At 41.5% G+C, this 26,698-nt stretch overlaps 1 long non-coding RNA gene across 1 annotated transcript in view; it reads left to right on the forward strand.

Moving 5' to 3' along the window:
- Nucleotides 1-26,698, forward strand: part of LOC126175033 (uncharacterized) — a 966,449-nt gene that overhangs the window by 331,735 nt on the left and 608,016 nt on the right. The window contains exon 2 of the long non-coding RNA XR_007535514.1: nt 2,349-2,452. This is a non-coding gene — a long non-coding RNA (uncharacterized LOC126175033). The remainder of the gene's footprint in view (nt 1-2,348; nt 2,453-26,698) is intronic.

Genomic DNA, 26,698 nt, shown 5'->3' on the forward strand with positions numbered 1-26,698 from the left:
ATTGTGTGCACAGAACCCACAGAAATGCCAACTCTGGAGGCGATCTGTTCAACAGTCATTCGGCGATCCCCCAAAACAATTCTCTCCACTTTCTCGATCATGTCGTCAGACCGGCTTGTGCGAGCCCGAGGTTGTTTCGGTTTGTTGTCACACGATGTTCTGCCTTCATTAAACTGTCGCACCCACGAATGCACTTTCGACACATCCATAACTCCATCACCACATGTCTCCTTCAACTCTCGATGAATTTCAATTGGTTTCACACCACGCAAATTCAGAAAACGAATGATTGCACGCTGTTCAAGTAAGGAAAACGTAGCCATTTTAAGTATTTAACACAGTTCTCATTCTCGCCGCTGGCGGTAAAATTCCATCTGCCATACGGTGCTGCCATCTCTGGGACGTATTGACAATGAACGCGGCCTAATTTTAAAACAATGCGCATGTTTCTATCTCTTTCCAGTCCGGAGAAAAAAAGTCGGAGGCCTTAGAACTTGAATGCATCTCGTAATACGACTTGTTACATGGATAAACGAACTGTAATCATACACCACTATAACAGTTCGCTTTTTCTGCTTAATGCATAAAAATCTGTGAGTGGCAGAACAGAAACGTCAGGTTCTGGGGTTCAATCCTCAGGAGCATCAAAGGATTTTTCTCTGTTATCTACGAGGGTTGTCTATGAAGGAAGTACCGATCGGTCACTGAATGGAAACCACAGTGAAAATCAGAAACATTTTATTTGCAAGAGTTAGGTACACCTTCCAGATGTTTCTCTACATAGTCGCCACACCGACATATACATTTATCGGAGCGTTATACCAAATTTCCAACAGTTTCGTCATAGAAGGCAGCCGCCTGTGCTTTCCGATAATTCTCTACGTTGGTCTATAGCGCTTAGCCTGCGCCCAAGTGTTATCTTTGTATCCAGCGTTTGATGTGAACATAGATGATACTCAGGACGAGCCAATTAGGGCTATATTGTGGGTGATCGAACACTTCCCATCAAAAAGGCAGCAGGAACGTCATCACTGCCCCTGCAGAGTGCGGCTGAGAATTGCCATGAAGAAGGAAGTGCGTGGCAGTTGTGTTAGGTGGGCTGCATTCATTAAGGCGAAGCCCCTCAGCGGGCCCTCCTACTTGGCGGGAGACATCGTTGTTCTAGGCACCTTTACTCGCTCACAGTGTGCTCACAACTGAAAAGAGCGTCTTGATACTAGAGACACTACCCAGCACATATGTGCAAAGCTTCATCGGGTTTTCACTGTGGTGTCCATTTAGCGACCGATCGGAACTTATTTTCTGGACAACCCTCGTATATCTCGTTTCACCACCGACACTGACTTTTTTAATGTGAAAGATGCCGAGTTGCACATTAAACTGCTATATGATTTAACTTAAAGCATGCCACCTCCAATAGAACAATTTTGTTCTCAAAACAACCTGTGTGTTGAGGATGAAAGGTTAATAGGACCCACCTGAAGATGAGCAAGACTGGCTTCAGACCAATTACTAGTCGATAAGTAAATACAAAAATAAAAGGGGAATGATGCAGTTATATATGCATATGTCAGTTTGAAAGCAGCTGTCGAGAATTCTCAACATGAAACAAATAAATAAATAAATAAATTCCAATAAACGTTGCCGGCCGAAGTGGCCGTGCGGTTAAAGGCGCTGCAGTCTGGAACCCCAAGACCGCTACGGTCGCAGGTTCGAATCCTGCCTCGGGCATGGATGTTTGTGATGTCCTTAGGTTAGTTAGGTTTAACTAGTTCTAAGTTCTCGGGGACTAATGACCTCAGCAGTTGAGTCCCATAGTGCTCAGAGCCATTTGAGCCATCCAATAAACGTTATTATTGCTCTCAAACATTTTTATACAGATTGTAACTAGTATAATGCAGATATTTATATTGGTGACTCAGGGTAGTGTACTAAACAATATCATTTGTAGACTAGTAATTATAGCTATTACATGTCCGATGGTTTTAGGCTGGGTAGTACCTCAAAGAATGTGTGGCAAGAGCAAGCCGTTAATCTTTATTTTCCCCTGTGTAGCAGGGAAGGTGTTAAAGGCAGATGTGTGGATGCAAAATGGTAAGTGTATACTGTCAGGCGCAGTCCGCTTAGTGGTGCTAGTACGACCGTGCAGAAAGTATCAGGTCGTAAAGTTTGTGATGTTTTTGTGGAAAGACTGTTTGACGCAGAGAAAAAACAACTGACACGCTGATGTTTGCACATATCAAGGTACCACCTATAAAAATATCTGCACTTATACCCGATGTGTTCTTCATGTCTAAAGTGCTATTTTTGTAGTGTATTTAATATTTTATTTACTATTAATGTTGCAGATTACGCGCTCCTCCACAGCGTTAGTGGGAAAATCAGCCGACGGTGCAAGTGAATAACTCCACTAAGGCGACCACCCCAGAGAAGGCTACACAAGACTCACAAGGTAAATTTCGTTCCCCCAGCTACTTGTCACGGATATGAATGGAGCGAATTCCTTAGATAACTGACGGTTCTGAACAAGTGTTTACACATTGCCTGAGGATCTTTGATTCAAATTTCGATTAAGCTATAGTCCTTTGGTGACCCTTCTCCCATCGCCTATCAGTTCTCTACAGCTTATATACCGCTGTTGATACTGTGTCCATTTCGATCGTCAACGTCATTTGTGAAATATGGAGGGCACGCAGATATCAATAAATCTTTTAAATGAACGTGCAACAAGTCGTGGAGCCTCAAGAAAACAGTGCCGCTCTAATGGAGACAATGCGGCGTGACAGGCCTAATTGAGCTGGATTAATTTGCACAGCTACTTGAGAAACAGCTTTGAATTTAAGTCCGTACTTACTAAGATTCTTTGTTGCGTTACAGTGACCAAAGATACAATATATGGGTTGGCATGAATGTTCCTGCTGCGAGAGATGATTTGTCACTAGTCTCTCGAGTAGCGAATGTTCTACACGATCGAAAGCTAGACCGTCACTACAAAAACGGAATATTAAACTGGTAATGAGTATTGTGAAGTTACAGGTGGGATATTCGCGTGAGAGTGGAAGAAGGGTGGGGGGTGGGGGGAGGGGCCTTGGGAGCCGTGGCATATGTTAAATGAGACCGCAGCAATACCCACCACACGGTAAGCTCGTCCCGAACAGCGACGTGACCCAACGTTACCTATGTTCGAATGACGTGGGCAGCCGACCTTTTGTGATGTATAATAGTATTAGGTAACCATAGAAGATACAGAGGAACGTTATATCCCGTTTTAAGAAGCGAAAAGCGTGCTGAACAATTTATTCCTAGTTTATATATGTATGGAGTTAGTTACATCTTCCATAGAACATTTGAACGATTCTTTTATGAAGTTATGTGGAACAAATTAGATTACAGAATATGTATAAATGATTGATATTAATATTAAACAACACATTTTTTAGTCCTAATCATGTAAATGTAGCTACACATTTTTAGTAAATTACGGCAGTGATTTAGCTGAAAGTCAAAGAGTCATGGACAAATAAAACATAATAAAATTGCAATGAAATACGTATAAATACGACACGTTAGATTAAATAGCTCGATCTTGAAAAGCGAATATTGTAAAGTCGTTTATAGACTGTTCAGCTAATAAAACAAAACGGACGCACCTATTGTCAGTGCTGCATGTACTAGAATATACACACTCACTTCGTGCCGGTTCTAGAGTATGTGATTTCTATGTTTTAATTACTTTTTATACCCAACTGTCCTTATGCAATTACAACTGCACGTAATTAAAATTATATGAAACTTCCAAAAGAACTGTTTGCTCCAGCGAAATGGGGCGGTAACACTTCATAAGAATCATGACGTGGTTTGAAATTAATGTTTGCTTCTGACTATTCACAATTTTATAAGGAATTTGTGTCATACTTATTTTTACTTTTAATTCATTCGCAAACTGTTCGACTTACAGCTTACTAGAAAACCTCAGATGAATCAACATAAAGCTAAGCACTTTTCTATGCCTTTAGATTTATACTAACGTTACGGATATGCAAATTGTAATGCTGAACTGATTTATATCGTGATGCTAACTATGCGAAATATTTGAAAATTTGAATTGGTATGAAATGGCCAGCTCAGATCTTGAAGAAACAGTCTAGGCTGGACATTAGTTGCAGTAGTAACTGCAAAATACTCACAGGTTTATTTCGTGAATTTTAAAGATTTAAATGATTTAATGAGAGCATTAACTAGGGACTTGTACGGAGTAAAAATAGAAAAAATGTGTGTTAGCCTTACTTATATTTACTACGAGCACCTGTTCTTAAATATTAAATTTTAGGACTGTTAGTTGAGTTTAAACCGAGCACATACTCCTTTACATGCAAACAGTTATGCACCAGCTAATAATCTGTGATAAACAGTAAGTTGAATTGTAATTTTTTCTCCCAATTAGTGTGATTTCGGCTGCAGTTCGATTATTGTGGATGGTATCCCTCGCCGTCAACTGAAATTCAAAGCCAATTCCACAAATATGCTGCAAGTGTGTTATAAGTAATGTTAGGATGAGGATTTCTGTATGAGATTGTGCACATATCTATAAGTGGACAGGTTATAAAGAACCATGATACAATCCGAAATCAAAGAAGCAAATAATAAAGAACAACTGCGAAGAATAGTTTATACAGGACTGAGAGAATTGAAGACAGTTTGAAAATAATGAAAAACCGAAAATCACCAGGAGTACGTCGAATAAATACCACACTGTTAAACACAATGGAATTAAAATCATGACCAGTTTCATGCCTATTCAGGCGTACCCTCATGTAATCTATACAGATAAGAAAGTAAGTATTTTGCAACTTTTCCTTTTTACAATGGCTTACTGAATATTGTCATATGGAGTAGAACAGACCTGTCCATTTGGACAACCTATACAGGGAAGCTATGTGAAATACTCCTAGGTGCCTGCAGGTAGCCAACTGGCCTCAGAGCTGTGTCAAGTGGTTGCCTATATGTGGGCGACTCTCGCTTCACAGGTTTTCTCTGTTAAGGTACATTTCAAAAATGCTAAATAAAAGTGGGCGGAACTGAGGGGTCTAAGAGGGACTCTTTTCACATATGTGTCAATGTCGCACCCATCAACGATCACGCTACATGAGGATGCAAAACGAGAGGGCTGGAAAAGCATAATGATCCTTTGCTGCTTCGGATCATGTTCAGATTTCGTCGAATGGTTTTGACCGGTACCTAGTGGTTCCAACCAGTAGAAGAGATCAAAAATTGCAGTTATCAAAAGATTGTGATTATCAAGAGGATGAGCATCATACTGCGAACTCGTTTTCGACTGCAGAGTGTGTGGGAATCAACGGCCCGGGGGAAGGTGTGGTCTCATTCAGAATCTTTTCGCCATCCACTAAGGCCTTTTCTTGTCGATTATAGGTGGCAGTCTGGCTGAAAAGTTTCCCTCGGTCACCCATAGTAAAACTGCCTCGCGGATCTGAACTCCATCGCAGAGGCATCAAGTTAAATGTGCGTAAGATGGGGTATGACGACCTTCCCATTGTGTGACACGTCCAATGTGGCATTGGGCAGTAGTGTGGTGAAAGTTGGTGCCAATGTGACATCATTAATCCACCTTACATCTTACATGAAACTTCTGAGCTCTCACCTTTTTTATCGTATATGTTGAAACCTAGCAGTTTGAAATGCCATCGAGCCTGAGGGTAAGGTCCCAGGGCGCCATGCTTTCGCACGATTACAAAGGAAGGTTGTAGGCACTTTCCATCCAGATTTCGAACTTATTCGTCGCAGTGGAAGACAGTTATAAGGATCCGAAAAAATGACCCTGTAATTGTGTAGCGCAGTTTATTTTTCCGTCACATTAATATTTCTAAAGTTGGCACACCTTTAATTTCTTTATTAATGGCTATCGTGAAATACTCGAGTGCCTCTTAAGAATCTCGCACTATTTTTTGAAACGCAGATGTATTTCTGGAGAGAGCATTTGTATGGCTGTTGGACTGTCGAGGTGACACATTGGCTGCCACCGGAGCGACAATAGAACGCCGTGCACGACGGAGTCGCGTATTGTGCCGCGTGAAGGCCGGAGACGCAAACAGAAGCCGACGGCAGCTGCCGCCGCTTCCCACGCCGCCTCCGCAACCTGTTTGAATAATGGCGGTGGCGGCGTCGGTGGTGGCGAAATGCAGACACAATAATGTTACCGGCGGCGCGAAGAGCACGTTTCCGGGCCAATCAGAGGGCGCCGGTCACAGTCGCTGTTATTACCAGCCGTGACAGCGCCCTCAGCTTGCATTTCACGACGGACTGGGTGTTTTACGGCTGTGTTTCGCGGCCACTCTAATCTCGGCCCCGTCTCAGCAACGAACCCTAGTGAACGTTAGGAATTTCTATAACTAATTCAGCAATCAAGAACAAGATCTTAATCGCTGCTTCCTTAGACATGACACGTCTTAATAATCGTCTTAAAATATTGTCGAACGAACAAAGTACGCAGAACTGCCAAGTATTTCACCTAACGTGAAATCAGCAATAAATGAATACATAACACAACAATGTAATTGCAGTCACTAAACGGAACAATTATAGAAATCCGATCAACTCGAAAATTAACGAAAGTACGTGGGCAGTGTGAGACAACGAGTATGGTCTGTTATGAAAGCAAAAAGAAGACAACATGTCCCCAGCTAGCAGAAGCTTAAAGCACAAATATGTTGCAATCACTGCTTGTGCGTAAGCGTTGTTGTTAAAAAATTATGCTCGATGGATGGCTTAATTATATATATATAGGAACAGCAGGTCAAATAAGCTTGCAGTCAGAACAAGCATCAAAGAGAAAATTGCATTATGAACAGAAATACAGATTAGCGAATTTTATTTATTTATTTATTTAGTCATCAGTCTTCTGACTGGTTTGATACAGCCCGCCACGAATTCGACCCCTGCGCCAACCTCTTCATCTGGGAGTAGCGCATGCAAGCTACATTCTCAGCTACTTTCTGGACGTATCCCAACCTCTGTCTTCCTCTACAGTTTTTAACTTCTACAGCCTCCTCTATTACCATGCAAACTATTCCGTGAAATCTCAATAGATGTCTTACCACCCTGTCTCTTCTACTAGTCAGTATCCATATATATCTTTCCTTTCCGACTCCAATGAGTACCTCCTCATGCGTAACTTATCAGTCCACTCAATTGTCAACATTCGTCTGTAGTACCACATCTCGAATACTTAGATTCTGTTCTGCTCCTGTTTTCCCAAAGTCCGTGTTTCATTACCACACAGTGCTCAAAGCGTACATTTTCAGAAATTTCTTCCTCAAATTAAGGCCTATGATATTAGTAGACTTCTTCTGGACAGGAACGCCCTTTCTGTCAGTGCTAGTCTGCCTTATATGTCCTTCTTGCTCCACCGCCATGGGTTATTTTGCTGTCTAGGTAGCAGGATTACTTAATTTCACCTACTCCATGATTAACAGTCCTGATGTTACCTGATGTTAAGTTTCTCGCTTTTCTCATTTTTGCTACTTCTCATCACTTTCGTCTATCTTCAAGCTACTTTCAATCCGTATTCTATAGACTGTTCATTCCATTAAGCAGACCCTGAAAGTCTTATTCACTCACACTGAGGGTAGAGATAACAAGACATTACGTAACTTATCTGAGATATAAAACACAGTACAATTAAAGGCACTGTCATGAGTATATACACAGAATGAGCATTTTTGACGAACCTTCCCTTTATCGAATAAAATTTTCAGATGTACGCCAAATACAAGAGTGAAGATATGACTGCATTATGTAGAATTTTGAGTAAAATGGCAAGTATGGGTTGTGGTAAATTTACCATAGAATTTAGAGTAAAGAGACGAAACAGCTTTACAGGCAGTATCTCAACTAAAAATACGAAACATGCATAATTTTACAAAACTTGACGGTGAGGACTGATACAATTATAACGTACTTCAATCAAATATGAACTGCCAGAAGTAGCCAATGAAATGGAATTACCAGGATAACCGAAAAAGCAAAATTAAATTTTATAAATAAGAAACATCGAAATAGACATATCGAAATAGACGTATCGAAATTTACACATTAATGCATTCAGAATAAAGGAACACAACGACTGGCTGTTTGGTGTGCTTTCTTTATGCCAAACACGAAGGTTATTGGAATACATCATGTTTAAAGAATTTTTAAGAAACCCGAGATTAAGACTTTCCTACTGAGAAAACGTTGGATCAGGGAACGTTGGATCCTGTATTATTGTGAGGTGTCGATGGAGTTGTTTGCCATATTCCTAAGATGCTACAGATTCGATCGCTGATGAGCTGATGGAAGGGAAGCTCCTCACGAGATCCTGCAAATTTAAGAGAAACGATGTTAAGCAATGGATGACGTCTTGTTAAATGAAAATTGCCAGAAATGGCCCAATGAAGCGTGAAAGTATGGGTGGTACACCTCGCACGGATACATTAAGGAAGAGAACCATCAAACTACAGAAGGATACTGTCAGTCACTATAGCAAATTGGTTTACTATTGTAAGCCAACGACCTTGCCGTCAGATCACCGATGCTAAGCTTGGCAGTATTTGGATGGATCACCGTCTGGGTGTGCCGAGTGCTGTTGGCAAGAGGGGTGCACTTAGCCCTTGTGAGCCAAACTGAAGAGCTACTTGACTGAGAAGTAGCGGCACCGGTCACGAGGACTGACAACGGCCCATAGGGCGGTGTGCTGATGACTGCCCCTCCGTATCCGCATCCGGTGATGCCTAAAGGCTGAGCATGACACGGCAGCCGGTCGGTACCGTTGGCCCTTCAAGGTCTGTTCGGACGGTGTTTTTTTGTTTTGTCATAATATATAAAAAAAATAATCTGCCCACTGTAACAAGTAAGTAAACGTTCAATACATGGACAAGAAATTGCAAATACGAGCTATAGCCTTGGTACATGTGGGTGGACATGTGAAAGCACAATATGAAACTATATTGTGGATGCAGCCAATGAATGCAGAAAGATTAGTGATTTGAAAATGATCCCTAGAAAAGCAAGAATGAACACCAACGATTTCGCCAGAGTCCATCATGTGTGCAGCTATGAATACTAAATACGTGCACGAAAACCTGATGCAAATTAACAGCTTCGCGTTCCCCTCCTGTTGGTGGCTGCATCAACGGTGCATGCTTACCACTCTTTAAAGTGTGCGAATCTCGAAGGCAGCTGCTGTAGCGGCTGCAGGTTGTGAGTCCAGCACGGCCTCTTTACTTTTCGCAAGCTCGGACACATCTTTCACTATGGATATCTCCGGTAGCTGTGTAAACCGAAGTGCGTTCTCAACGGCGGCGTTCCTAAAACAAGTGTTCTCTTGGATCTCCCTGACCCAAGGGTGTTCTGACTTTACGAAACTTAGCTGGTTCTGCTAGTGTCCGAATTAAGCCACCCATCTGAAGCAGACCTTTTGAGATGCGACAAAAATAATTTTATAAACAAGTCTGAGAATTTCCTACTCTCACAGACTTTGTCACGGTTATGATATGGTGTGGGAAAAAGGCATAAAATCTCTCCCACTACTTGGTAGATTTCCAACCACGTCCAGACAAAAGTTTTGCACATGTACATGCGTGGGAACTCGCTCCTCGTACTGAAATAATTATTGGGAGGCAATTACAGAACCTCATACTAGGGTTTGAACAAATATTCCCTCGGGGCACGACAGCAGTCAATGTCTGTTCCCACACTCCCAAACTCTGTGTTTTCAGCTGACCAAGAGCTGTAGCTGAAAAGGATTCCCTGATCGATTCAGATTATATGGTATGCAAGCCAACCTTTTCGGCGCTCCTGCTGTGCGGACATCGCAGACGTGAATTTATCTCCTATACTTGCCCAGAGATGGCTTTTAGCAGCAAACGATTTTAGAAACAGTCCTGTTTTCCTAAGCTAACTTCCTGGTCACGAGACAGCTAAAAAATCCTCAAGGCTGCTGTAATAACAAGTCTCCTTCATCGAACTAAGAAATGGCTCTGAGCACTATGGGACTTAAACTCTGAGCTCATCAGTCCCCTAGAACTTAGAACTACTTAAACCTAACTAACCTAAGGACATCACACACATCCATGCTCGAGGCAGGATTCGAACCTGCGACGGTAGCGGTCACGCGGTTCCAGACTGTAGCGCCTGGAACCACTCGGCCACTCCGGCCGGCTCGAATTAAGAGGAAAAGGAGATAAAGAAGCAGTAAGCTGTGCATTCGTTGGCAACGGCAAATATCCTTCCAGTTCCTACACTCCAAGCTTTCACTGAAGCTTGTTGCACTTGTTCATTCTGAACATATCAGTATCTCTGGACTCACTCCTGAAACTACGCTGCGAATTAATCTGAAGTATGACGTACATGGCTGATCTGATTATTTATTGCAGTCAAAGTTGCAATACAATTCTACAGAACTGGTCAAGTGTAAGCACTCACGTGCCGTTTTAAGTGGCTGAAACTTGTAATGTTAGTCACAATAAACTAGCAACTGAGGCTGAAATGAATAACTCTGTATGGAATCAACTCTGTATGTCACGTTCCAGACGAATTCAAATTTGAACATCCCCGAGGCAATTTTAACTTTGCCTAGCCTCTGACGGGTTAAAGGTTGATAACAGAGACTCCATACTGGCTTGACACCGGGTTATTGGTAGCAATTCATTTTTAGATTTTCAGTTTGGAAGTTAGGATGGAGAGCTGAGATGATAACGTCGCTCTGACGTTTACGTAGTGGGCAGTGCGTTCTTAATACAGGTGTAATCTTTTCATTACGACTGTGACGAATTGTAGTGGCTCACATTGCTCCATGACAATTCATTACTGTGGCATACCTGAAACATAATAAATCAGTAAGTGGTTTTAGAGTATCCTTGATACCCATCACAGTCACGACGGACCTAATTGACAGATCTACGATCCTACTAGATCTTCTGCGAGACCGTTCGAGGTGGACGACGCGTTCAGTCCAGCGTCCGGCCATCCTGATTTACGTTTTCCGTGATTTCCCTACATCGCTTCAGGCAAATGCCGGAATTGTTCATTTGAAAGGGCAAGGCCGACTGCCTTCCCCATACTTCCAGAATCCGATGAGACCGATGATTTCGCAGTTTGGTCTCCTCCCCTCTTCTACGAGAGGGAGATAGTAATTATAAGACGCAAGGTTAGTGGACAGACCGTTCGCGACGTGTGTCTGAAAAATAGGCGTCCAGCTGCAAAGCCCATATAAACTCCCAGGCTGTAACAACCATTCCATGTCGTCACGTTTTCGGAAGTAATTCGAATGAATATTTTGAGATAGCTCAGAAAATATCGGGTGCCGTTTCAGCTAAATGCTGCGACACAAAAATATTTCGCCGTAGATTGTGCGATAGAAAAAAAAAAATCAGCGATATTGAGGCAGTAAGTACGTCTCAAAAATGAGATCGACAGGAAGTGCAAAATGGCTAAGCAGGGATGGCTAGAGGACAAATGTAAGGATGTAGAGGCTTATCTCAGTAGGGGTAAGATAGATATTGCCTACAGGAAAATTAAAGAGACCTTTGAAGAAAAGAGAACCACTTGTATGAATATCAAGAGCTCAGATGGAAACCCAGTTCTAAGCAAAGAAGGGAAAGCAGAAAGGTGGAAGGAGTATATAGAGTGTCTATACAAGGGCGATGTACTTGAGGACAATATTATGGAAATGGGAGAGGATGTAGATGAAGATGAAATGGGAGATACGATACTGCGTGAAGAGTTTGACAGCGCACTGAAAGACCTAAGTCGAAACAAGGCCCCGGAGTAGACAACATTCCATTAGAACTACTGACGGCCTTGGGAGAGCCAGTCCCGACAAAACTCTACCATCTGTTGAGCAAGATGTATGAGACAGGCGAAATACCCTCAGACTTCAAGAAGAATATAATAATTCCAATCCCAAAGAAAACAGGTGTTGACAGATGTGAAAATTACCGAACTATCACTTTAATAAGTCACAGCTGCAAAATACTAACGCGTATTATTTACAGACGAATGGAAAGACTGGTAGAAGCTGACCTCGGGGAAGATCAGTTTGGATTCCGTAGAAATGTTGTAACACGTGAGGCAGTACTGACCTAACGACTTATGTTAGAAGAAAGATTAAGGAAAGGCAAACCTACGTTTCTAGCATTTGTAGACTTAGAGAAAGCTTTTGACAATGTTGACTGGAATACTCTCTTTCAAATTCTAAAGGTGGCAGGGGTAAAATACAGGGAGCGAAAGGCTATTTACAATTTGTACAGAAACCAGATGGCAGTTATAAGAGTCGAGGGGCATGAAGGGGAAACAGTGGTTGGGAAGGGAGTGAGACAGGGTTGTAGCCTCTCCCCGATGTTATTCAATCTGTATATTGAGCAAGCAGTAAAGGAAACAAAAGAAAAATTCGGAGTAGGTATTAAAGTCCATGGAGAAGAAATAAAAGCGTTGAGGTTCGCCGATGACATTGTAATTCTATCTGAGGCAGCAAAGGGCTTGGAAGAACAGTTGAACGGAATGGACAGTGTCTTGAAAGGAGGATATAAGATGAACATCAACAAAAGCAAAACGAGGATAATGGAATGTGGTCGAATTAAGTCAGGTGATGCTGAGGGAATTAAATTAGGAAATGAGACAGTTAAAGTAGTAAAGGAGTTTTGCTATTTGGGGAGCAAAATAATTGATGATGGTCGAAGTAGAGAGGATATAAAATGTAGACTGGCAATGGCAAGGAAAGCGTTTCTGAAGAAGAGAAATTTGTTAACATCGAGTATAGCTGCAGTAGGTACTGGGAAATGATGAAGCTTGCACAGGATAGGGTAGTATGGAGAGCTGCATCAAACAAGTCTGAGGACTGAAGACCACAACAACAACAACAACGTTTGAGTCGTTGGCCGGAAACTCTGTTTGTATGAAGTGGTGTGAAGAGATAGCAGAGTCTTACACAGGTATCTAGCATCGTCTGCAGCCTGAGTGGATCATCAGCACATATTACTATTAGATAGGTCTCCAATGGTGTGAAATCTAGTGAAAATACGGCTGTGAAACTAGAAACTGGAGTATGCTTCTACTGATTCAGTTAATCCCAGCAGTCATTCCGAAACCTTATAAACTGCCTCTAGTGTGCGTTAAAGCTATTCAGTAGCTCTCTGTACTCTCTCTCTCTCTCTCTCTCTCTCTCTCACTCTCTCTCTCTCTCTGTCTCTCTCCCTCCCTCCCTCCCTCTCTCTCTCTCTCTCTCTCTCTCTCTCTGTCTCTCTCTCTCTCTCACACACACACACCTCGATTACCTGCGAAGCTGAGCGACCCCCGATTTCGAATGGATGTGATCCGCTTAGGGCAGCCTGGAGGAGAACGCGGATATTCATTGGCATTCGCTGTGTAGAACATTCAAAACTAGTCCTTATCATTTCAAATTGCGTTTACTTATGGAAGTGGAAATCTGTTTTGAGACGTCCGCTGCTGACTCATTGCCACTATGCAGTTATACCTTGCTCCTGGTAGCCTGCAGAATTTCGCTTTACGCCAACGTAACACAAAATTGGGTGATTAAGACAGATACTGCTCTACTGTGCAGCTATCAAAACTCCCATAGTTCTCGTGTTAAAGGTTATCACTGATTGCCAGATGGTAAGTGATCACATCACACGGTACACATATAAGACAGCAATAAATGGCAAAACAATGAATGGTTTCTACATTTTTATTCGGAGAATTTTCGTAAGTGAAGAGCTTCTTTCACATGTGACCATATGTAGGGAAACACGGAAATCGTCAGGGCACCTAAAAATGAGCGCACGTGTCTTTTTAGTTAATTAAAAATTAGAATGTGAGCAGTTTTAAATCTATGACTCATATATTTAAAAAGAAAATTGCGTGCTGTCCGAGAATATCTATTAAAGAAGCCTTTCAAGTGAAGTACGAAATGGACCTGGAAAGGTGAATACCAGTATTATCGCTCAGAAATGGCATTTGCTTTGTAATTGCATTCACTGACAAAAAAATAAATTTCCAAAAAGGGATGGATAAAAGGAAATAAAACTTCACAGGCCGAGTGCGTATATGATGTTTTTTCAGTGATTACGAAATTGAGAAGTTTACAAAGTACTTGGTAGTATGAGCCTGAATCAGGACCTATCCGTGAAGGCTGACGAATTTTACATAAAATGTTTAGTTAGATGTTTATTGTCTTTCGCCTTAGTTCTGAAATCATTCGCAAGTTCCAGTAAAACGTAAGCAGTGAAAATGCTGATTCCAGTGAATAATGTAGTGGCTGCAATATGGCTGCACTCAGTGCGATGCCTGGCATATTGTAGAGCTCGACGACTTTTGTACGATGTCTGTGAGATTAATTAACGGCAGACTCGGTCGCAGCCGATTCAAACTCCCAATTTCTCCATGTTAGAATAACTTCCTGAAATCCTAAACGAAGTGCTAAGAAATAATGAAGAGGCATATAGAGCCTAGTTAAGCCTCACTGCTTATTCGGAGAGACGTTTATTAAACACTATGTTGTCATGAAATTCAGTAACTTGTAAAGCTAAATTCAATTACACTTCCATCTCCAGTGGAGCTCCAGAACAAAAGATAATGACAAGACATGCTTCTCCGCGGTAAAGAAGAGAAGCTACGGAACGTAGCATGGAGATTACACTCACGGAGTGCAACCGGCTCTTACCATATAAACAGTGTCACTCCGCTCAATAAACTGGCATACTGCCGATACACATATTTGATTTTCATATCTAACTGAAACATAGTAAAAGATATACACTACTGGCCATTAAAATTGCTACACCAGGAAGGTGACGTGCTAAATACGCGAAATTTAACCGACAAGAAGAAGATGCTGTGATCTGCAAATGATTAGCTTTTCAGAGCATTCACACAAGGCTGGCGCCGGTGGCGACACCTACAACGTGCTCACATGAGTACAGTTTCCAACCGATTTCTCATACACAACCAGCAGTTAACCGGCGTTGCCTGATGAAACGTTGTTGTGATGCCTCGTGTAAGGAGGAGAAATGCATACCATCAGGTTTCCGACGTTGATAAAGTATATCGTATCGCGACATTGCTGCTCGCTTTGTTCGAGATCCAATGACTGTTAGCAGAATATGGAATCGGTGGGTTCAGGAGGCTAATACGGAACGCCGTGCTGGATCCCATCGGCCCCGTATCACTAGCAGTCGAGATGAAGGTATCTTATCCACATGGCTGTAACGGATCGGTGCAGCCACGTCTCGATCAATGAGTCAACAGATGGGGACGTTTGCAAGAGAACAACCATCTGCACGAAGAGTTCGACGACGTTTCCAGCAGCATGGACTATCAACTCGGACACCATGGCTGCGGTTACCCTTGACGCTGCGTCACAGACTGGAGCGCCTGCGATGGTGTACTCAACGACGAACCTGGGTGCACGAATGGCAAAACGTCATTTTTTCGGACTAATCCAGGTTTCTGTTTACAGCATCATGATGATCGCATCCGTGTTTGGCGACATCGCGGTGAACGCAAATTGTAAGCGTGTACTCGTCATCGCCATACTGGCGTATCAGCCGACGTGATGGTATGGGCTGCCATTAGTTACATGTTTCGGTCACCTCTTGTTCGGCACTTTGACAGTGGACGTTACACTTCAGATGTGTTACGACCTGTGGCTCTACCCTTCATTCGATCTCTGCGAAACCCTACATTTCAGCAGGATAATGCACGACCGCATGTTGCAGGTCCTGTACGGGCCTTTCTGGATACAAAAATGTTAGACTGCTGCCCTGGCCAGCACATTCTTCAGATCTCTCAGCAATTGAAAACGTCTGGTCAATGGTGGCCGAGCAACTGGTTCGTCACAATACGCCAGTCACTACTCTTGATGAACTGTGGTATCGTGTTGATGTTGCATGGGCAGTTGTACCTGTACACGCCATCCAAGCTCTGTTTGACTCAATGCCCAGGCGTATCAAGGCCGTTATTACGGCGAGAGGTGGTTGTTCTGGGTACTGATTTCTCAGAATCGATGCACCCAAATTGCGTGAAAATGTAATCAGTTATAGTATAGTATATTTATCCAATGAATACCCGTTTATCATCTCCATTTCTTCTTGGTGTAGCAATTTTAATGACCAATAGTGTATTATGAGCCTACTTATCAGTATGACGTTGCACCCATTCTGTCTTAGATGGATGCATTTATTCAGCCGAAGCCGTTGTATTTCCCTGAGGCAAGCTGTTGTAGTTGGTCCTTGATATCCTGTGTATTGACAAGGTACGGAGTTGACATGTGAGCCGGTCTCACGTATGTTCTATCGGAGACAGATCTGGGGTCTTGCTAGCCACGGAATACCTCATCGCTAAGGGAGTTCGTAGAAGCACATGATAAGTGTAGACGAGCAACGTCCTGTTGAAATTTAATGTCGCCATGATACTGCCGCATGAGAGGTAACACGTGAGGGCGCAGGATGTCCGTGACGTAGCATTGTACCGTCAGATTTCTCGCAGTCATTACCAAGCGCGACCTAAATTCATTCCCGACGGTTCCCCATAATATGAGGCCAGGAGTAACATCACTACATCTCTCCAAAACACTGGAAGAATAGGTCCTTTTACAAGGTCGCTGCCATACTCACCGACAGTGGTCATCCGGGATGGTATATAACCGCAGTGACCCGAACACAGTGAGGCGCCGTTCATCAGCGGTCCATACTTACCGGCCACGGCACCATTCCAAACTCAGTTGTTTGTGTTGTGACGTCATGGCAGACGTCATGGCAGACTAAACATGGGACGGCAATCCCCTAGTCCGGTTGCTGTTAATCACCAACCAATGGTGCTAAATGACACAGAACATTGCAGGAAGCTCATTACATGTTATTGGATGGCAGATACAGATTTGAAAGGGTTACGATGCGCTTGGTGCACAATACGTGATCGTCCATTGCAGTGTTCAGACGCGGTCGACCGGAACATTGGCGACGAGTATACCTGCCCTCATGTCCAAACGCAGTCCATTGGGCCACTGTCTCATCCGAATGCCCCAATGAATCTGGTTACACACGCACAATATGTCAGACTCAGTCAGGTGCTGAAAACACTGTCTCGGATGAGTACATAGCACTTCCGTCTCCTTCTCTCAATCTCTGACGTTGTTCACGCTCCCTATATATGCCTTACTAGGCATGGTAATATCGCTAAACACAAACTACAGTTGAGCCTTGCTGTGGCTCGCGTTGGTGCTGTGGTAGGTTTCCGCCAGACCATATTGTTTAGTTGGAATGGTTGCGTTGTTTGTCTTCTTCTCGTGCTCACTGGCGCCACTCGTTTTCGTAAGCGTTGCATGTCCGCTAGTGGCAGCAGTGGCGCTTATCGATATGTAGTTCTGTTGCCCTATCTTTGGGGCGACCTCGAGATTCTTCCATCTGGTGTGAGTGTGGAGTTCGGTTGGGGACGAGGAGCAGAGTGACAACGTGCCGGGCAGCTGGCGGCGTGTATGGACTGCCGGATCAAAAGCCTGTGGTCACGGGGGTGCACGACCTCGTCGAAACCGGATCCAGCACGTTTAGGTTGAGTGCACTGCAATTCGCATAGAGAAACCTCCAATATTGTGAAATACCGCGATTCTCCAATGACTTGGGTTCGTGTTGCTGCTCGTAGTGTCGCCGAGGCGAAAAGCAGCGAGTGGAGTACCTGGGGAAGGCGGATCTGATTAGCCTTCCTGAGCTTCTAATTACTACTTACTATTTTCAAATTCTTACATTGTTAAGTTCAACCAGCGGTATTTTTATGTCTTGTGGCCGCTAACGCCCCAGTTACCTGCCCTGGGGGTTAGTGTACGTAAACGGCAGTGCACATTACCTACCTTTCTGCCGCTGTCCGGTGAGGCGTGTAAGTTTGACGGCTTCTTTATTGTAGGTTGGGTGGCGTTCTTCTACCTTAATGTTAGTCGTTCCTTCTTGTTTCGGGCGCTCTAAGCACAGTATTCTGCGGGCGGAGCCCAAACCGCTGGTTCCGGCTTTGGCGTAATTTTACATCTTGCATTTGTTTTGTTGGATGCCAGGTAGCCTCACGAAGAATATCATAGTCGCTCGTTAGACTGCCACTAGTCCGAGTTACCAGCTTGTGATCTGGATGCAACTCTTGTCTGCCATTCTCTTCGTCCGCGAAAGTGTTTTTGGTGGCGACCGGCTCAGAGGTCGATTTCTGGGGCACCGTCTGTCACTTGCCCTTGTGTTTTGTTTTATTTTATTATTGTATTATTAAGTTACGATCATTTATCTCACCTGTTTGGTGATCTGTTTTTTTTTAAATTAACGTTTACTATGTCATTCGCCATTTGACAGTATATTTCTTAATTTTTTTTATAATTGTCATTTTGGCGTTAAAGGCCTTCAGCCGTGATTGTGGTAACTTGTTTTAAAATTCTGATTGCGACCAAATTTGCTTGTTTTCCAAAATTATTTGCTGTCTGTATTTTACGTATTTGTTAAATTTTAAATAATTGCTATTTTTCGCGTTAAAGGACTTCAGCTGTGATTATGGTTACATGCCTTAAAAGTCTGATTGCGACCTCATTGGCTTGTTTTCAAAAATTATTTATTAAAATAAATGAGTGAAATTTCAAAGCAAACCAATAGTAATCGTAACTCAATCCTCCCTTCCTTAATTACCAGGTTTCAACAGTAATTCACTATTGTGGCCGTTACACTTATCACAAACAACTACAACTTTAATCATTTACATACCCACCGACGACGCGCACAGGTGCTAACTTACACTGACTTTCGACCATATCTTTGTTTTCTTGACCTTGTTTGTCAGACAGTGATGTTTTTCCACAAAATTTTTCTGACTTGTAGACCACGTCATTCTGAAAATGTGCTAGTTTCTCGACCATTGTTACAAGGGACATTCATCAGAGTATGTAATACCACTACAGCAAAGCAAATATTGTTGTTGTTGTTTTTCTGGTTTTCAGTTCGAAGACTGGTTTGATCCAGCTCTCCATGTGCAAGCCTCTTCATCCCAGAGTAACTGCTGCAACCTACATCCTTCCGAATCTGCTTACTGTATTCATCTCTTGGTCTCCCTCCACGATTTTTATCGCCCGCACTTCCCTCCAGTACTAAATTGGTGAGCCCTTGATGTCTCACAATGTGTCCTATCAACCGTCCCCTTCCTTTAGTCAAGTTGTGCCACAGATTTCTTCTCCCTCCAATTCTGTTCGGTACCTCCTCATTAGTTACTTAATCTACCCATCTAATCTTCAGCATTCTCCTGTAGCACTACTTCTGTTCTCTTTTTATCTAAACCGTTTGTCGTCCATGCTTAACTTCCATGCATGGCTGCACTCCATACAAATACTTCCGGAAAAGACTTCCTGACGCTTAAGTCTATACTCGATGTTAACAAATTTCTCTTCTTCAGAACGACTTTTCTGGCCATTGCCAGTCTACATTTTATATCCTATCTACTTCGACCATCATCAGTTATTTTGGTACCCAAAATAGCAAAAGTCATCTGCTACCTTAAGCGTATTGTTTCCTAACCTGATTGCTTAGCGTCACCTCATTTAATTCGACTACATTCCATTATCCTTGTTTTGCTTTTGTTGATGTTCTTCTTATATCCTCATTTCAAGACACTGTTCATTCCGTTCAACTGCTCTTCCAACTGTGTTACTGTCTCTGACAGAATTACAATGTCATCGGTAAACCTCACGGTTTATGTCACTTCTCCATGAACTTTTTTCCTTAATCCAAATTTTTCTTTGCTTTCGCTTACTGTATGCTCAGCGTACAGATCGAATAACATCAGCGGTAGGCTGCAACCCTGTCTCACTCCCTTCTCAAGCACTGCTTCCCCTCGACTCTTATAACTGCTGTCTCTTGTCTGTAGAAGTTGTAAATAGACTTTCTCACCCTGTATTTTACCCCTGCTGCCTTCAGAGTTTCAAACGGAGCGTTCCAATCAGCATTGCCAAAAGCTTCCTCTATGTCTACAAATGCTATAAATGTAGGTTTGTCTTTCCTTCTATCTTCTAAGATAAGTTGTATGGTCAGTCTTGCCTAACGTGTTCTTACATTTCTACGGAATCCAAACTGATCCTCTCCGATGTCGGTTTCTATAAATTCGTGTTAGTATTTTAGAAACGTGACTTATTAAACTGATAGTTGGGTAATATGCATATTTGTGAGCAATCAATTTCTTTGGAACTGGAATTCCTACATTTCAAAAGTTTGTGTTATTAAGACGGACCTGGGACCGATGACCTCTGCAGTTTGGTCCCTTTAATCCTCAAACCAACCAACCAACCAACCAACTAAGACGGACCTGTAAAAGAAAATGCCAAAATATGATCACGTTCTGATTTTCAGACTTCTGAAGTCTGATGTATTTCGCACGTTTCATACTTCTTGCACATCAGATGGAAGAGTTTTGTCATGGCTCTCCCAATGCTCTCATTAATTCTGTTGGAACATCATCTACCCCTGAAGCCTTGTTTCAACATAATATTTTACAGCTCTGTCAAATTCTTCTCCCTGTACCATATCTCCCATCTCATCTCTATCTACGTCCACTTCTCTTTCTATAATATTATCTTCAAGTTCATCTCTCTTGTATAGACCCTCTACACACTCCTTCCACTTTCCATCTTATTTATCCAGGAGTGGTTTTCCATATGGGCCTTTGATATTCATACAACTGCTTCTGTTTTCTCCAAACGTCTCTTTGATTTTGCTGTAGATGGTATCGATCTTTCCTATAGTGAAATATGCTTCTATGTAACGCTAAGGTGCCGGATAATCAATGACATCTGAAAAACCAAGTAGGTGTAATAAAAATGCCATATCAAGAAAGACATGTTTGTGGTACAAAGAGTAAAAGTTGCAGGTTGACCGAGTATGTCAAGGAGTCATAGAAGAAAGTCGTAGAAAGTCCAAGACGACTCTCAGTTTTTCCACTACTGTGCGGGGGAGGAGGCAAGCAAGGAAGTCGCAGACTGGCTGATCTTTTCTGGGAAATTGTTAATCACGAAAAAGCTTATGTTCAATTCTCCAGGCTGTCTATAACTAGTCAGCTCACAACTTTTAAGGCTACGAAATCACTCATGCTTCACACCCACATTAAATGGATAGTTCCGTAATTTTCTCACCTGTCAGCAACTGTTTGCTTTGGAATTGGAATTAGTAAATTCTTCAAATATTATCTCTCATAAACTCTCTTTACTACTGCCCCTGTAGGTTAGTTGCGTGAAAGGAGCGTACACTCTTTATACGAATGGATGTAGCAAGGAAAGGGGAAAGGGAAAGATGTTCTTTATTCATACTAATTTATGATGGAATTCTACTGGCGCACGTTGGCAAACTGGGAGGAAGTGCACATTACGACGCTGTGCTGGTCCCGTGGAGTCCGGTAGCGGTTATGACGGGCCAGTTCGTTGTGTGTTCACGGCTGCGCTCGATGATAAAGGTCGTGAGTACACCACAGTCAGGACAGCATAAGAACTTTCCTGACAGCCCTTAGCGCTTTTGCCAGCTTTAAACTGCGAAGCGCTAACGGCTGCAGGCGGCGACAGTAGCCTCTACAGAGCTGTGACAGCAGTGAGAAGCTGCAATAGAGATGTATACAAAATTACGTTACGTTGTTGGATGAGGTAGGCCCACAAAGCTGCCATGTACGACAAGAAAGGAAGAATGAATTGATCGTTGGTGATAATAACGATCATCCTCCTTTACCTCCTCTGCATTACTGCAGATGACGTGTCACTGAGCACATTTGTTCTGTGCATGCAGTACAGGTGAGGCGCCTAGTTGTTTCCACTGCACTGTGTGGAATACGAAGGTTCTGTTATAGTTCACTAACCTGCTGTCTTCAAGTTGATGTCCCCAGTGCAGAAAACAGCACGCAGGTCGTAGGTTCTGTATCTGGAGGCTGAAACTGACTTTTAGCGAGGTTCTGTTCTGAAATAATGTATCACTTCTTTGGGATGCCACTCGCGTTTTTTAATATAGCCACACGAGAAGACTACATGATCTTAATACAACACCTTATGATACAGCAAAATACATGATGAAACATAATGTTTACAAAATGTATCTTTACACTATTTGTGGCATGTGTCTGTGCCTCATGACTACCGGAGTGAATCTTTTAATAGTGAATAGTGGCAAACACATTCCTGCCACAGACAACATGACTGTACATCTAGACTGCCTAATCCAGAGTGACGAACAGGAACTTAAATAATAATTGGAAACACATCCTACGACAGACAACATGTCTGTTCTTCTCGACTGCCTAATCCAGAGTGACGAACAGTCCGAAACACTTCGCGCGCCATACCAGAAAAGGCGTGCTTCAATGTGCTTCGTCTGCAATTTCGTCAGTCTTTTGTGTTTGATTTAAATTGTTTTTAATAATTCTAAAATGTCTGACTGATAGTCAGCTGTTGAGAGGTATTTATATTAAAAAGTTGAAACGTCCCCTTAGAACAATTTATACAAGACTGTGCTTAACCTGACACACAATAATTTAAGCGCACCGCAATCTGACTATTAAAAATCCCTGCAAAAGAATGGCCCTGAGTAACATTAAACTATACTTTTCAGAAATCACTTACCTCACAAAAATCTTCGTTACTCGAACTGCTGCAATACAGCGAGCGCCACTACTGCCAGCTAAATAAAAGATTCAAACTACTGAAGGCACTAACTACTGATAGGGATAGTTAGCAAATGAAAGATATTAATAGAGAACAAACAATGTATTTACCTTAATATTCATAATTGACATCCAGTATTACAAATTATCAAAACTCCGCCATCTCTCTCCCCACATCCACCACTGCTGGCGGCTCACCTCCAACTGCGCAACGCTACGCGCTGTTAACATCCAGCTGCCTCTCTACAATGGCAGACAACAATGCAAACTAGCCACAGACAGCACACAGCACAGCCAGTGATTTTCATACAGAGAGCGCTACGTGGCGGTGGCGTTACCAATATAAGAACCTAAACAGCCTACTTACATAAAGAAAACATAAACAGCCTACTTACATAGCCCCCATGCTCCCCACAAAAAATTTTTACAAATGGTGTTGGGCACTGGCCAATACAGATTTGAAAAAAATTTTTCACAATTACAGTAACAAAGATATCAAATGCACACACTGATTAATACAATGTTGGTCAAAAGCTAAAATTTTCTCACAGTCCATAAAGACAGTCCAGATTGTTCATCACAATAGTAATTACAGTTTTTTTTCACAAAGTCTCATTAGTAAAAAAAATTGCACACAGAAGTAGTGGATTTCCATGCAGTCTTGAAGAAGTGGTGTTCTCCTTCCAACAGAAAGACAGTGCTGACTCTTGACATGCAGACAGGTAATGGGCCACAACAGAGCAAACCCACCGCAGAGTCAGTCGAAGTTGATGAATATTGGTAGGTAGGTCATCACAGAGCAGACACACTATAGTCCTTGTAGAGATGGCCAGCAGCCATCTGCTGCGACTGTGCAGGTGCACAATCACCATCGAAGAGTCTTGCAGAGAAGATAACAAGTCCATAAACCACCACTTGTGCACGCACAAAGTTTTTGGAATTGTCCTTAGAACCAGCAATGCTGTTATCCAGTCCCTTGCTGAATTAGTAACACACGTGCGAACGCTAACAGTCCCTACTTATCACATATTGTCCATATACTATGACCAACTGTGTGCAGTGAAATGTAACGTACAAGTTACTTAATTAGATGAACTGGTGTCAATTACAATATTATAACATAAAAATACAATAACAAAGGTACAAAATACAACATTAAAGAACATAACAATACAGATAACATTTGTAGTACAGGCTTTACAACAGAATAGAAATAAACATATACATCAGTGTTACAAGAATTATGACATAAGTAAATACATAAAAGATCAGAATAACTTGCGAAACATCAACTTCACACATGAGCATTAAAACAAAACAGAATAAATAATGTCTAAGCATCTTTACAAAGTAAATAACAGAGTATTAGAAAAATTCTACAACATAGCTCTCATCAGCTAAACACATAAAGACAGGAAAAACACAAATACACAAGGGTACACAAACATATAGAGGGATGACACAAAAGGAAAGGACAGGGTTTGTTTTACTGCAGTATTTTGCATGGAGATCTCCCTTTGTTCATCATTATTCCCAAAAGTACTATCTAAGCCTGCTTTCTGTATTCTGTTCACATCCTCTTTCAAAATAGTTTTTCTCCACTGTACACTACCTTTTTTTTTTTTTTTTTTTTTGGCCAAACCATTATCTTATAGCTTCTTAATGCATTTCGTCCAATTCATCATAGTTAGTTTCTTATATAGTCTACCCCCTCTTAAGCTAACTTAAATATACTGAGCTCAGATGCTAAACTAAGGGACGAGGCAATGCAGCATCACATAAAACAATTAATACAAACATCAGTGACAAAAAATAGGAATGGCAAAGCAAGCAGCATAAATTACAACTAATATAAGGCACTGTGCAGGAAACAAGAAAAACTAGCTTAGAAGAGTAACACAAAGTCAAATTCAGTAACACTATGCCTGGCAAACAGCAGCAGCAAATATAAAAAATATAAAAATATAAAACTTATATCTATACATGACAAAGCTCAAGCAGAAAAAATATTACAGTAAAAACAACAATGCAGACAAGGGACATGTCTATTCACATCTTAATGTCTATGTAATTAAAGTGGTCATCTTAATGTCTATGTAATTAAAGTGGTCATCTTAATGTCTATGTAATTAAAGTGGTGCACCACAACAACTTATTGTAAAAAAAATATGACCATGTACTTGAAAAGAAAATTATGTGTTACTGTTACTAGTTCCTTCTTATTGTTCTTTCCTTTCCAAGTGCTCCTTTTTTAAAGAATGTGGATCATAAAATAATTATTTAATAGATCTGTTGACAGAAAGTGTTCACATTAGCAAATGCATTTTATTTTATAAAAGCAATGCTGCAACACAGCTGGAAACCAGATATCAAATGAAATAAGCAATTACACAAACCAAAGCATAAAAATATCATTCAATAGTCATGTGGCATTTCGTAAGTCAGTAGCTCTCAACTCTCGTAGAAAGACACTTGTCATAATCAGGTGTGCAGATGTACGAATATTTCCCATCAATTCATAAGCATTTCAGTAATTAGCACAAAGTACGAGTAATCATATGTTTTCAGGTAATGAGCATGTAATAATTGCGATGCTTTCTACAAAGGAATGTCAATAGCAAGGTTAATGGAAGTAATGAGGGTGTCGCATTTGCAATATTTTCTCTAAAGGAATGTCAATGGCGAGGATAAAGGCCTGCCTTTTTTCTTTTTTTTCTATTTGTGCTTCCGGAAAGGCACACCCTAATGGCTTGTTCTCCAGGTGTTTGACACAGCTGTTTGCCCACGACGCACGTGCAGGTGGTCACTTAACTTTCTTACGGAAATATTTACGACAGCAGCTTCCGCTACAGTGACAGTCTCATATAAAAATATTTCACAGGTCAAGAATTTGCATTGCAAATGTGTAGAAACAAAATCCTATGAATATAACATTGTCCAAAAAATTTTCGCCTTAATTGTGATACATTCACGCATTTACACACATTTCATAACTCTTAAAGTACGACTCTCAGCTTATTGATCATAAACATACCTCAACAGCATAATACACATAGTCATCGTAATAATAACATCATAACACCTCAGTCAACTCTCAAAATCGTCGTAGTTTCCTCCAATAATTAAAAAAATTCTCTGCTCATGTCAAAAGTGTCATCTACCTCAAACGTTCTTTAAAAATCATGATCCCATACCAAATACATCATTCAAAGCTCTCATAGTATCACAATGGTTCCAAAAAAATATGAACAGTGCAAAAAGTACAGACAGAATACAATTTCATAAGTGTGAAGTAATCCAACTCTGTAATTGCGTAAACATGTGTCACTGACGTAGTAAAAAGATGTTTGTTTCTCTGGTAAATGATCAGATAGCTGTGTAATTTGTGTGTTAGAGGAATATGGTACCGATGTGTAAAGTTGTATAAGCAAATACCATATTAGCTAGGGCTCCTTGTGCTTGCCAAACACATGATACACAAAGCAGGCTTGTACCCCCCTGAGGATTATTGTAATTATACCCTCAGGTGTTACAGATTATAGCAATGGAATGAAATGTATCCTTCTTTATAATTCAAAAATCTTTAAAAATAAATGTTTTAAGTACAAATTTAATCACTCAAATACGTGTCCTGTAGCGCTAAATGTGCGTCTTGCTGTAAGATAATCTCTGGGAAGTGTCATAGTTATTGTCCTCCGAAAGCTAAGTTCTGCAGAAGTCAATGTACTTACCTCATGATACACAAAAGTGAAATGCTTTGCGTATAGATTTCTTAGTTATTACGCTTATTGTTGTGATGAAGAAATTACTGTGCTGTAACATATTGTTGTGCTACGGAAAATGCTGTCTCATTGTAGCTGTACCACAAAAGTTACTATTAAACATGTTTTACTTTCCAGAAGAAGTCAGAAAAACTCTGCAAATATAAAACAGATACACCACAAAAGCAACAATGTAAATTATGGCACACATTAGTAGTGTCGTAATATAACTGTGTAGC

Source organism: Schistocerca cancellata, chromosome 3 (assembly GCF_023864275.1).
Source record: "Schistocerca cancellata isolate TAMUIC-IGC-003103 chromosome 3, iqSchCanc2.1, whole genome shotgun sequence".
NCBI classification, from domain to species: domain Eukaryota; kingdom Metazoa; phylum Arthropoda; class Insecta; order Orthoptera; family Acrididae; genus Schistocerca; species Schistocerca cancellata.